Raw genomic sequence first — 13,760 nt, forward strand, 5'->3', positions numbered from 1 at the left:
AAGTTTAATTGAAGAGTTAAGATTTGTGGCATGTGATATGTGAGAGATAAGATTTGTGGTATGTGATATGTGAACATAGTCAACAAACCAGTGCTGAGACCAAGAGAGGTCATTCTCAGGGACTGGAGTAGGTGATCTGTAAGGTCCCTGACAAATCTGATTCTGGGATTATCTAGTCAAGTTGTGCTGGTGAGGTTATTAGTTTTCAGGGTGTTTTGGAGAGAGAGAGAAAGAACATCTTGGGTGGCATCTCCTTATTGGAGAGGCCAGGGAGCCTGTTTCTAGGAGGCTTCATGAAGTGTTATGGAAGTGCCTTGGAGTGTGTGTGGTGCTTGCATGAACATCTTGTAATAGTTCCAGTTCTAACTAGATTAACTGGAAGTGGAACATGGTTAGAAGATCTTTTTGACTGGGTGTTTAGTTGGAATGGAAGACATCTTCTGAAAGGTCAGAGTCAACCCTGGCCTGATCTCTTTATCCATTTTCTCTTCATAAGAATTTTGGTAAATGCTTTGTACTCTGTTGTTGGCATCATTCAGTGAGAGATAAATCTGTAAGGAAAGAGGCCTTGAGTCCTCCCAACCAAAGCTGACATTTGACCCTGTGAATACAGGCATGGGTTCTTTGTGTGCCTTGGTGTTTATTCTTTTGGTTTAGGTGAAGGGAGAGTGGTGTCCAAACATCCCAGGCTCCATTGCCTTTAAGATCCATCCCTAGGTACCTGAGGTACTTACCAGAGTTTGGACATGAACCTTGTGTGACCAATGGATATAAAGGAACTGAGCTAAAAATAAGCCTACTCTCCCCAGGGTCCAAAGTGGGGAGAGTGTATCCTTTAGATATTGGGGGAAAGTGTATCCTTTAGATATTGGGGGAAATATTAGTTTTTGTTATAATTTCAAAGTAACCATCTCTTTCTACAAGCTAATTGATGTTAAGTGGTTAAATGGAAATGTTGCAATATTCCTGAGAATGTAGTAGTTGAATGTTTGAGCTATAGGATTAGGAAAGAGAATGACAATCCTTTAGCATACTGTAAAAGCTATTTGGATAGATGAGACAAGTCTCCATCAGAGAGTGAGCCTAGAGCATGCTTACGTTTAGGGAAAAGATATTTAAAGCATATTTTGCATTTTAGGCACAAGTCTTAAAGCTATTTCTAGCTTAGAGTGAGAAAAATTCAGACTGGTATAGTTCCCACATACTTTGGGACATAGCTTTATCCTAAGAAAATTTGAGATAACGTATCTTGACCAAGGAAAAGATTATGTATTAAAATATAGTTTGGAGTTACATTCCAAAACAAAAACCACTATTCAGTTCCTTCCTGGACTACTGCATTCAAGAACTGAAAATGTTTTCTCTCTGGAATCAATATCTTTAACCTTGAATGCAAATCATAGCGCCAGTCATTTCTGAGGGCAATGATCTTAATTACAAAGTAGTTAAGCTGGGTTTTCTTTTTTTTTCTTTTTTAAATTTTATTTTATTAAAGATTTTATTTGAGTTTTACAATCCCCCCCCCCAATCTTACTTACCTTCTCTCAAGAAAGCAATTTGTTGGTCTTTAATTTGTTTCCATGTTGTACATCGATCCAAATTGAGTGTGATGAGAGAGAAATCATATCCTTAAGGAAGAAACAAAAAGTCTAAGAGATAACAAGCTCAAACAATAAAATGTCTGTTTTTTTCCTAAATTAAAGAGAATAGTCCTTGAACTTTGTTCAAACTCCACTGTTCTTTCTCTGGATACAGATGGTATTCTCCATCACAGACAGCCCAACATTGTCCCTTATTGTTGCACTGATGGAATGAGCAAGTCCATCAAGGTTGAACATCACTCCCATGTTTCTGGTAAGGTGTACAGTGTTTTTCTGGTTCTGCTCATCTCACTCAGCATCAGTTCATGCAAATCCCTCCAGCCTTCCCTGAATTCCCATCCCTCCTGGTTTCTAATAGAACAATAGTATTCCATGCCATACATATACCACAGTTTGCTAAGCTATTCCCCAGTTGAAGGACATTTACTTCATTTCCAATTCTTTGCCACCCCACAAACAGGACTGCTATCAATATTTTTGTACAAGTGATGCTTTTACTCTTTTTCATCATTTCTTCAGAGTATAGACCCAGTAGTGGTATTGCTGGATCAAAGGGTATGCTCATTTTTGTTACCCTTTGGGCATAGTTCCAAATTTCTCTCCAGAAAGGTTGGATGAGTTCACAGCTCCACCAACAGTGTAATAGTGTCCCAGATTTCCCACAACCCTTCCAACATTGATCATTATCCTTTCTGGTCATATTGGCCAGTCTGAGAGGTGTGAGGTGGTACCTCAGAGAAGCTTTAATTTGCATTTCTCTAATAATTAATAATTTAGAGCAGTTTTTTATATGTCTATGGATTGCTTTGATCTCATCTGTAAATTGCCTTTGCATATCCTTTGACCATTTGTCAACTGGGGAATGGCTTTTTTTTAAAAATATGACTCAGTTCTCTATATTTTAGAAATGAGTTCTTTTTCAGAATCAGTTGTAAAGATTGTTTCCCAATTTACTACATTTCTTTTGATCTTGGTTACAGTGGTTTTATCTGTGCTAAAGTTTTTTAATTTAATGTAATCAAAGTCATCTAGTTTGTTTTTGGTGTTGTTCTCCATCTCTTCCTTAGTCATAAACTGCTCCCCTTTCCATAATTCTGACAGGTAAACTAGTCCTTGATCTTCTAATTTGCTTATAGTATTTTTTATATCTAAATCTTGTATCCATTTGGATCTTATCTTGGTAAAGGGTATGAGGTATTGGTCTAATCTAAGTTTCTTCCATACTAACTTCCAATTTTCCCAAGCTGGGTTTTCTTTCTTTTTTTTTTTTTTGCTAGGTAATGGGGTTAAGTGGCTTGCGCAAGGCCACACAGCTAGGTAATTATTGTGTCTGAGACCGGATTTGAACCCAGGTACTCCTGACTCCAGGGCCGGTGCTTTATCCACTGTGCCACCTAGCTGCCCCCTTCTTTTTTTTTCAAGCTGGGTTTTCTTAAAGTGTTTCAATCTATTGCCCATATTCCTGAGGCAGATGAGCCTGGAAAGGGCTTTTAAAATCAAAGAAAGTATCATTTATTAATATTTTCAGTTTTACTATAAAGAAAATTTTTAATATGCCTCTCTACTGGTTATGATAAGCTCTTGCTCCTTCTACAACATTTGTTGTCAAAATATATTGTGTAATGAAACCATAAAGATATAAGTAATGGTTTACATGCTGGCATAAACTTATAGTATAGCACTTATTGCAGAAAAATATTCAAATAAAGATAAGATCTGGAATGTCCCAACTCAGGTTTCCAAGAAAATCTGCATTTTCCACCTTTTGATGAAACAAGACAAAAGCCTTGGATGGGCACCCACTCCTCCGTTCTCTGATCTCCCAATCCAGGACTCAAGAGGAAGATCAGGATAGAGTTGTATTTCTCTACTATACTTCAGTTGTTTGTATAATATTTGTAAAGTGCTCAGGACAGGCCCTGGCATAATAAATGCTATTTCCTGTCTCCTTCCCACTTTGGGATCCAAAATACCACCAACCTTCCTTGAACCCCTCAAAAAGTTAGGGTAGCTGGGGCGGCTAGGTGGCACAGTGGATAGAGCACCAGCCCTGGAGTCAGAAGGACCTGAGTTCAAAGCCTGCCTCAGACACTTAATAATTACCTAGCTGTGTGACCTTGGGCAAGCTACTTAACCCCATTGCCTTGCAAAAACCTAAAAAAAAAAAGGTTAAGGTGGCCGATTAGTTTTAGTCAGCTAAGTTCCCTCCTATCAAATAATTAGTAAACAAAAGGCAAATTGGATATTGAATAAACATATCTTTCCAAGCAAGCAATAAAGCATAAATTTGGGAGGTGGCTATACAAATTAATTTAGTCTATTGAATACCCAAGAGGAAGTGAGCTCTTTGCTTTGGGAATAAAGTTGTATTTCAGCTTATCCATGAAGAGAATAATCTTATTGACATCTGCTTTTAGTGGTCTCAGGGCAGAGGGAGGAGCTGCTAGGAATCAAGGGGTATCTAGGGGTATTGGCCTCCATATTCCTGAGCTCCAGGGACTCCCAATAGCCATTCATAGATTTTTACCTTGTCTTTTACCCCCCTTTTTGTACCTCCACTTCTTTCCTTCCTCTTCCAAAGTCTCTTGCCTTCATGTATACTGAACAGAACAGGTAAGCAGTCTCCCAGTTAGTCAGGAATCTCTTCTCCCTGTCCATACTCACTATCAAAGGTCTATCCTTCAGGATACAGTCCAGTGTGTTTCAGAAAGAATGTATGTTACAAATATAAATCAAAATCATAGAATTCTGGAATTGAAAAAGACATTAGTAACCATCAAGTCCTAACAGGGCTCCCCATTATAACATCTGAAAAGTGGTCATTTAGCACATACTTGAAGACCTCCAGTGAGGTAGAGCTGCCTCTCCACATAGCCTAGTCCTGTTTTGGATAAGTATCAATGAGCAGGACATTTTTCCTAATGTTCAAGTCTAAATTTTTCTCTTAGCAACTTCCATTCTTTGGCTATAGTTTGTCTCTGGGACCAAGGTCCCTCTTCCATCTGAGAGCCCTTCAAATAATTGAATATCAACTATCCTATTCCTTCAAAAAAGTAAGTCAATTCACTGGCCTATCGTTTGCCAACTCCTTCATCTTCATTTCATTCTTTTTAAAGTAAAAAATCAAGGCAACCTTTGCCTTTCTAAGGTATCTTTCTCATTTCCCCCTCTCACATATCACTGGTAATTACTTCTGTCAGTCTATTCAGTGCTGGAGGATGTATTCGAATTCATCTTATGTAACCCTGTGCTCTTTTACTATCTCCTTATCTTGGGTATCAACTCCCTGTTAGCCATTGTTGTTGCAACATTCTCAGGGCAAAGGTCCTTTTCTTTGTAAAGAAAACCATCAAAATAATAACTGAGCAGCTCTTATTCTTGAGAGCCTACTTGGCCAGGTGCTTGGGAAGCAGAAGCCTCCTTTTCCTCAAAGCCCTGGCTACTTGTGGCTTCTGTCATACTTCCTCAGAGAGACTCAGCATTTCTCCTGAGAGATTCCACTGTGCCCTTGCTCCATTCTTCCCCACCACTGACTGCCTTGCCAATTTTCTCTGGAGAAAATTCTGGAGATAACAGGTGGGTCGTATGTTTTGATGTTTGTCTTCCTGCTTGAACTGTGAGTGTATGATGGGGCAATTAAGTGTGTGAGGTTTTCATAGGAATCAGAAATTTCAGGAGCTCTGCATTCCTTTCATTGATTTGCTTAACAGAAGCACTGAGGAAGTAAAATCTTTTAGGAATGGGATTTAGTCACTAACATACTATATTACACAAGTTCTCTCTGCATGCCTTATGTTCTTCATGTGGAAAATATTTTGCTGAACTCCTTTGAATACTCAATTTTAAGCACGTTGAGAGGATACCTATATCTTGTTTATCTTTGTAGCTCCCCAACTTCAGGCACAGGACTTTGTTCATAGGAATCAATTCATAAAGGCAAATTAAGTGAATAAATAACTGAATAAAGTGGTAGGACAAGAATCCTTCTAGGAAAAGTAGAACTCTTGGACTGGAACTCTGGGGTGAGATTGGAAAGAGAGAGAAAGATTTGGCAGGCACAGATGAATATGCAGGGAAGAAGCATTGGGTTTTATGTCCCAGGTCCTGGATGTTAATAGAGATTCATAGAGGAGTCTCTGGAAGGCTAATACACCTCCAGAATGTGGACTTTCTTAGACCTTGTTAAAAGGAAGAAGAAATCCTATTGATACCAACCATGTATGGAAGTTTCGCAGTGCTGTTTCAGTGGTGTTTGATGTTGCAGTATTACTTCCCTTTTTTAGTATACTCCCCTCCCATTGGTTTTATGATCTTATGGTTCTCCTGAACACTGCACACTCCTGTATCTTTTCTTTTTTATTTCTTTCTTTCTTTCCTTTTTTTTTTTTTGCTAGGCACTTATTTTACTCTTTAAAAACGAATATTCCTTGGAGTTCTAACCAAATGCTTCTGTTTCTGCTAATGGTACCATCACTTTCCAATTTGCCCAAGATCATAATTTCTAAATGATATTTGACTCTTATGTTTCTCTCACTCTACAAATCCCTTGAGTCTACCTCTGCAATATCGCTCATATCAGTTATGATTTTAAAACAAAGCCCTAAGTATGAAATTATTAAATAAGCTTTTGAAAACATTATTCAGTACCTGGAAGAAAAACAAGGATTAAAAAATTAAGATATGCTTTTATTTCTAATTTTAAATGTTAGAAATATATTTTAATATCTGCTTTTATCCATAGATCTCACTTTGATTATTCTTTTTAATTCATTTCTTTTATATTTTTTTGATTTTTGCAAGGCAATGACCCAAGGTCACACAGTTGGATAATTATTAAGTATCTGAGGCTACATTTGAACTCAGGTCTTCCTGACTCCAGGGCTGGTGCTCTATCTCCTGCACCACCTAGCTGCCCCTATTTATTTTCTTTTAATACAGAATTCAAAAATATTTCCTGAGGTATTGTCAGGGCTCTAGAAATTCAGGGTAGCTGATATCAAAAGCCCCTGCAGGTTCTTACTGTTAATGAGATCCATTATTTAATGTGTCTATCCATCCCTAACTGCTTTCAAATGATCAGAAATAAGGATTCTATTCATTATTCTTTCCTTTCTGCTTTCTTCTTGCTTTTTTCCTGTCACAGTAAAACTGAAAAAGAATTTAGTTATAGAGGTCTCTCTTTTTGTTAGTTCTATGAACTTTCATGGTTGTCTTTTCTAATCTCTAAAAAAAGGTTTTTTAGTTGATTTACTTTTTTTTCTCTTTTTTGACAAGACTTCATTCTTGTTCCTTCCTATTTATTATTGGCCTTACAGATACATAAAGCTGAAGTTGTAAGCTTAAGTTACCCTTAGAACTATGCCCCAACTGTTTTCTTCAGACTGCATTAGAAAGTTCTTAAGAACTGATTTCTAAAAGAGCTTTGAAATAGAATTAAATCAACCCAATATATAAAAAAAATTTAAATAGAAATTGGGAAAATTTTAGAAGTTTAAAATTGTTTCCTTTTACTTGCTGACCCTATTGAATGAGTCACATAATATTATTGAATCTTTATATACAGAATGACTTATGAGACTCCTGTTGTAGAAAATAGGAAAATAATGCATAAATTGACTATATCCATTAAATATATAACACAGAGAGAAAAGAGAATGGTGTATAATTTTTATAGCCTGGTAAGTTGTTTCCTCCAAGTCGCAGCAGAGAATTTTTGCCTGGTCCACTCTAAGCCACAGAACAGAGGTTCAGGCTATTGAATAGTAAGTAATTTGTACTGTCTTCCCGTGTTGGTTTGAACTTTGTGGGTACATTATTTTCCAGCTCCTAGTTATTAGTTCTTCACTCTTTTAGCTGCTCCTATTCATTCTACAATTTTTTTTTATTAAAACAGAATCATTTTATAAAAATCTAGTGGCAGAAATTGCAAATTAAAGCAGACCATTACAATCACAATAGTATCAGATAATGAATTAAGACAAGCTAATAAAAATAGAACATAGTTTTGCATCCTTGTAAAGTCATACTTTAAGTAACATCTTAACAGAGAAAGGACTGAAAAATGTAATCAATAATACCTGACCTTTCTTTTACATTTTAAATACACGGAGAAACAATTCTACAGTTTTTTCTTAATTCTAACTATATTAATTTTATTTTTTACAAAAGAGTTTGAATTTTATGTGATTGAAATTGTTCATCTGATCTCCTATCTCTTGTTTGGTTAAGAATTGCCCTTGTTGTGGAATGTTTATTTTTTTTTTTTCATTTTACTCTCATTTTTTAATGATGTCCCTTTATATTTAGGTAAACTGTGTCCTTTTCCCTAGTCTAGAGTTTTGTGGACACAGGACTGATTCTTCAGCTCCTAGGTATTGGCTCTCAGTTCTTCATTTCCTGTCTATATTTGCAGCTTCTCTTTCTGTGTTTCATAACTGCTCGTGTGGCTTTGGTGAACTGGATCTTGCTCCAGAAACACATTCTTGATCCCAGCTCTTTTGAAGCCTCAGGATGTTCTGGTTGACAATTAACCACTTAAAATATTCTAGTGTAGTAGCAATAATCTTGCTATGAGATGAGATAGTTTATCTGAATCTTTTCTCTTAGTTCTAAATTTAATAAACAATCATAGTACAAAAGCTGAGGAGAATGTTTTCATTGTTTGCCTGAATTTTATTGATTTTAAAACTAAGTTTCATTGAGACTTTTTGTTTGTACATAATTGTTATTTCTAGATATGTTTTCTCCCTGCCAGCCAAGAATGGAACAATCTCTTTTAACAAAGAAGAAAATTAATTGATATACTGACCATATTACACAGTTTTGGCAACATTCTGCTTTGGTAATCCTCTACCTAAGGAGAATTGAGTTATGCTTCATTATTTATTCTCTGGGGTCAAGACTAGTCTTTTAAATTAAAACTGTTAACTTCTTTTGTTGTTCTTTTCATTATAGTAGATATATGTTGTTTTTCTGATTCTATTCACCTTATTTTATATCAGCTTATATGAGTTTTCATGTATCTCTGAATTCCTCATATTTGTCATTTTTGCTCTGCATTTCATTTTATTCATTTACCACAATTTGTGAGTCCACTCTCTAGTTAATGGACACATACTTTGTTTAGCTCTTTCCAACCACAAAAAGTACCTGTATGAGTATTTTTATTAATGTATATGCATATACATATATATTCAATACATTGTTTAAGTAATTTAGTCACTTTAAGAAATAATTTCAAATTTCTTTTCTTTTTTTAAAATTTTATTTATTTAAGGCAATGGATTTAAGTGACTTGCCCAAGGTCACACAGCTAGACAATTATTAAGTTTCTGAGACCAAATTTGAATTTAGGTCCTCCTGACTCCAAGGCCACTGCTCTACCCTCTGCACCACCTAGCTGACCTCAAATTTATTTGTTAGACTTGTTAGGCCAATTCACAATTTTATCAGCAATATATTAGTGACCCTTTTTTCCCATAACCCTTATAATATTATGTCCACTTTTTGGCCATACTTAACAATTCCCTAAGTGGAAAACAAAATCTTTGGGTAATTTTAATTTATATTTTTTCTATTACTAAAGATTAAAAATATAGTCACTGAAAATTTTCAATCTCACTGGCCCTTGGAGTCAGGAGTACCTGGGTTCAAATCCAGGCTCGGATACTTAATAATTACCTAGCTGTGTGGCCTTGGGCAAGTCACTTAACCCCATTTGCCTTGCAAAATTCTAAAAAAAAATTTTTTTTCAATCTTTACTTTGAAAACTGTTCTCCTGATCACTTATCTTTTGGAGAATGAAACTTGTGCCCAATTCCCTATGTATCTTGGATATAAAGCTTTCTTCACTGATATTTAATGGAAAGATTATTTTCCATTCCACAGTTTTCTGATTCTTGATATATTAATTTTTTTTGCAAAAGACTTTAGATTTTATGCAATTGAAAATTTCTGATCCTTTAACTCTTGTATGTTTAAGAATCGTCTCTCAGCCATAGTTGTAAAATATATGCCCTTTCATTTAATTTTCCTTTTTTTATGATGTCACATTTTATATTTAGTTTGCAGTTATATGGAGCATATTGTAGTGTTTAGTGTAAGACGCCTGTTTTCTGACACATTACTTTTTAGTTTTCTCAGCACTTCCTGTCAAATGGGGCGTCTTCTCCCTAATTAAGTTAGTTGAATGGTTGTTTCTGGTTCTTCCTTATCTAGTTTGTTTCACTGAGCTACTTTTCTGTTTATTTAACTAGTTCAAAGTTGTTTTGATGATTACATTTTCTATTATAGCTTATGTTCTGGTGGTGTTATGTCTCCTCATTACTATTTCTCCTCCCCCACCCCATTATTTCTTTGAAATTCCAAAAATTTAATTCATGAAAATAAATTTTGTTATTCTTTTGTTTAATTCTACATTTCCATTAATTTTAAAGAAAGTGTGGAGAAACACTTATCTGGGTTAGTGCTTGGAGAGAGAAAAAAATGAAGGGAAAAGGGTTAGTTTCTTACCCTTTTTCTATTGGCCTTTCCTTTAGCCCTTAGCATTATCTATATCTTACTCATCGGATCTGACAATCTTCATGCCAGTGACCCTTGGAAGTCTTGCTAAGATCATAGATTGACTTTGTGTTATTCTTGTTGAAGGTAGTTACCTGATACTAGAGATGGGCAGACTACTTACTGCAGCTAACCTAGAAATACTTGTGCAAAACAGTTGAATAAGACATCTTGCTCACAGTGATATTGATGCAGGATAATTTTTTTTTTTTTTTTTTTTAAGGGAGAAGGGGAGACTGGGTTTCCATCTCTTGCCCAGGCTGTAAGAGCAGTGACCACTTATCCAGTGGCACTTTGATCAGCATAGGAACTTTGACCTATTCTATTTTGAACCTGGACTAGTTTATCAAACCTTAGGCAACCTTTGGTGGCTTTCTGCTCTTGTGGAGTTCACTGTATTGGTGGGGGGCACCTGATCAGCTTTGGTTGTACTGCAGCTCAGAATTCCCTTGTTCAAGTAATCCATCAGCACCAGCCTCCCTAGGAGCAGGGATTCAAGGTGTGTACCATAACACCTGGTTATTTCAATCCTCCCTAAAGACAATAGAATTGTTTTAAGCTCTCTACAAATATCCAGGAATAACAAGGAAGAAGATTACATAGCTACATTGGTGAGAAGTGAGAGAAAGGAATCAAAAAGAGGTTAAAGTGAGGTGCTGGAGAGACACAAGAGTGCCATGAATGAGAGGGCTACTTTTAAAGTTGTTTGATTACCTCAGATATTCAGTGATTCAGCATAGAAGATTGCCTCTAATAAAGAAATTAGCACCAATTTTGACAATATTTCATTTTGAACAAAATCACACAGCAAGAATATCCAAGTGTGGTGGGGCATTGGTATGTGCTCAGATCACCTAAGATGAAGGTATCTATGAGGGAGAGGCAGTATGTGCATATATCTCTGTATGCAAACATCGTCATGTCCACAGAGAAAAGAGGTCAATAATGCCTCTGGCAAAATGGACCCTGACTTCTCCACTTCATTCTCTTTCTTTTTACTTAGTCTTCTGATGATTAAGAAAGATCTGTGATTTACTGGCACCTAACATTGTGTTCATGCATGAGTAAAGAGGTAATGAACTTCTAGCATGGTCCTGGAGAGTCAAGAGATGAAAGCAAATGAGAAAGATTCTGGAATCTCAACCCAGGAGGAAGTTTTGGTTGTGCTTGAGTTTTCTCACCTAGAGATCTCTAGACCCAAGATCTCCAGAACCTCTCGAAGCAATGAACTGCTGAATGATTCTTAAACCTTTTTCCTCAGGAATCAGTTTGGGGAGCATCTGGGAGTGGGGGCATACAAATAGTTCATTCTTCAGAGTGATCAAGTTGCCATGAAGCATGAGAAAACGCTGAGGACATGAGAAAATAACTAGACTTAGGCATCCCACCTAGTTTTTTGTGATCTCTCTTTATGAAAGAGGGGCAGTACAACTGATCACACGGTGCAGATGTTTTATTGTTCGGCCTTAGATTTTGGAGTTGGTGTATTCCTTCTGGCTACTTTTCCATGGTGTATAAGAGAAACAACCCAATTCTTTTATTTAGTTTTTCTACCATATTGTTTGATTATTTATTGTTTACAATATTATCTCAAACAACAACAATGGCATTTCCTTCCCTACTAATCTGGCCTGTTTCCATTTTGCCTGTTTGTTTTAAGTTTGATGATAGCTGTTTTTTTTTTTTTCCTGGCAGAAAGCCCTACCCGGGTTTCCTTTGTTTATTTCCTTACTTGTATGTGTGTCAGCCTCATTCATCACAATGTCTGTTAAGAATAGCCTTTGTTCATTAGCTGGTGTGCCTTCTGCTCGTGGGTTATTAATGTTACTATATTAAGTATTTTATACTTTTAGAGGACATCACAACTGCTTTGATAATTTCTTTACTCCCCACTAACTTTGGAAAGCAAAAAAAAAAATTTGTTCCACATATTTTACAGATCAAGAACCTGAGGTACTGAGACAGAGTACAAATAATTTTCTAAAATCTTTCAAAATGAGTGGGTCTTATAGCTATCTTCCTTCCCCATTATCTATCTTTGTATCCCTCCACAGCTACAATTCAATAAATGAATTAGAAACCACACTCATTTTTTCCTCCTTAGAGGTGTCCATAAAATTCTAGTCTTTATTGTATATTTACAGCTTGCTTGATAATTGTCTTTTTTCTTTCTTTTACTTTTTTCCCATTTTCTTACTCTCCCCTCTCTCCTCTTTCTCTCTTCTTTTTTAAATCTCTCTCCTCTTAATTCCCATCCTCTCCCTCACCCTCCTCCTCCTCCTCTCTTCTCTTTCCCCTCTCCCTACTGTTTCTCCTCTTTCTCATTTCTTTTTCTTTCTCACCCCTCTGTTTCCTCTCTTCTTTCTCTTTTCTTTCTTCTTTCTCCCTATCCCTGGTTCCTTTCTTTCTTCCTTCCATTAGGGTTTTTGTGGAATGGAATTCTTTGCAAGTCAGCAACTTAATTTCAGCTTAAATTTTCAAGAGCTGCTTGGAAACACTAAGATATTCACTGACTAGGTGGTGATCATGCAGCAGATAAGTGTTAGAACTTGAACCTGGTCCTCCTGACTCCAAGATCAGAATTCCATCCAGTACAACCATAGTAACAATTCCAGAATTGTACATTTGAGTTTTATGAAGTATTTTTCTCATGTTACTCCTGGGAGGCAGATAATGCTCTACTTGTCCCAATGTTTACAGATTCAATTCAATTTAAGCATTGTGCCAATCACTATGTTAGATATTGGGGTTACAAAGACATAACCCTAGTATATGTATAACCTCTATCAGATTCCTCAGTGTCAAGGGAAGAAGGGAGAGAAAATGTGGAACTCAAAATCTTACAAAAAATGAATGTTGAAAACTATCTTTACATGTAATTGGAAAAAATAAAGGAAAAAAATAAGGACATAACCCCAAACAATCCCAAATGTTGATGAGCTTGCATTTCACTGGGGGGGGGGGGTAGACACAATGTTTATTTAGAAAAAGTACATATAAATGTATCTATAAATATTTACAAAGGAGTAAGAAAGAAAAGTCTTGGGGGAGAATGGTACTAGCACCTGGGGTTGGGGTGGGGCTCAGGATAGATACCTGAGTTGAGCCTGAAGAAAGCCAGGGATTCCCTGAGGCAGAGGCCGAAAGGAAAAGCCCTCCAAGAATGGGATGGTCAGTGAAGGGGAGGGAGCAGCAAGAAGGCTAGTTGGACTGGAATGGGGGTGGGTGGGGTGGGGGTGTGAAGGAGAGTAAGAGGCAGCAGACTTTTTTTCCTCCTTTCCTTTGATTTCTTTCTTTACAAAGAAGTGAGTGGAAAAAAAAAGAAATCGGCTGAATTATAGTCAACTATAATGGAAGTATTCTGTTCCTACTTCTCGCCTTTCCTTTCTTCACCAAGCCTGGTGTCAAGTTTCTTACACTTTGTTTCATGCTCTTTATCCCCCCCCCCCCCCTCCATTTTATGTTCAGCCTTCTGAAGATGAAGTTTGCTTCAATTGAAATTCCTCCTCCCTCTCCTCCCTATTGTTCCTCTTACACCTCACACCCCTTTTCTGTTTCTAGCTGTATTCCTGTTGGAATTTACGTTGGGAATGTTATGTG

At 36.6% G+C, this 13,760-nt stretch overlaps 1 protein-coding gene across 2 annotated transcripts in view; it reads left to right on the forward strand.

The window, feature by feature from the left end:
• Positions 1-4,960: 4,960 nt before the first annotated feature.
• Positions 4,961-13,760, forward strand: part of RGL1 (ral guanine nucleotide dissociation stimulator like 1) — a 226,789-nt gene continuing 217,989 nt past the window's right edge. For both annotated transcript variants that reach the window (XM_074222215.1, XM_074222216.1), the window contains exon 1: positions 4,961-5,177. The gene's annotated coding sequence lies outside the window, so the exon portion shown is untranslated. The remainder of the gene's footprint in view (positions 5,178-13,760) is intronic.

The sequence above is a fragment of the Macrotis lagotis genome, chromosome 2 (assembly GCF_037893015.1).
Source record: "Macrotis lagotis isolate mMagLag1 chromosome 2, bilby.v1.9.chrom.fasta, whole genome shotgun sequence".
In the NCBI taxonomy this organism is placed as follows: domain Eukaryota; kingdom Metazoa; phylum Chordata; class Mammalia; order Peramelemorphia; family Peramelidae; genus Macrotis; species Macrotis lagotis.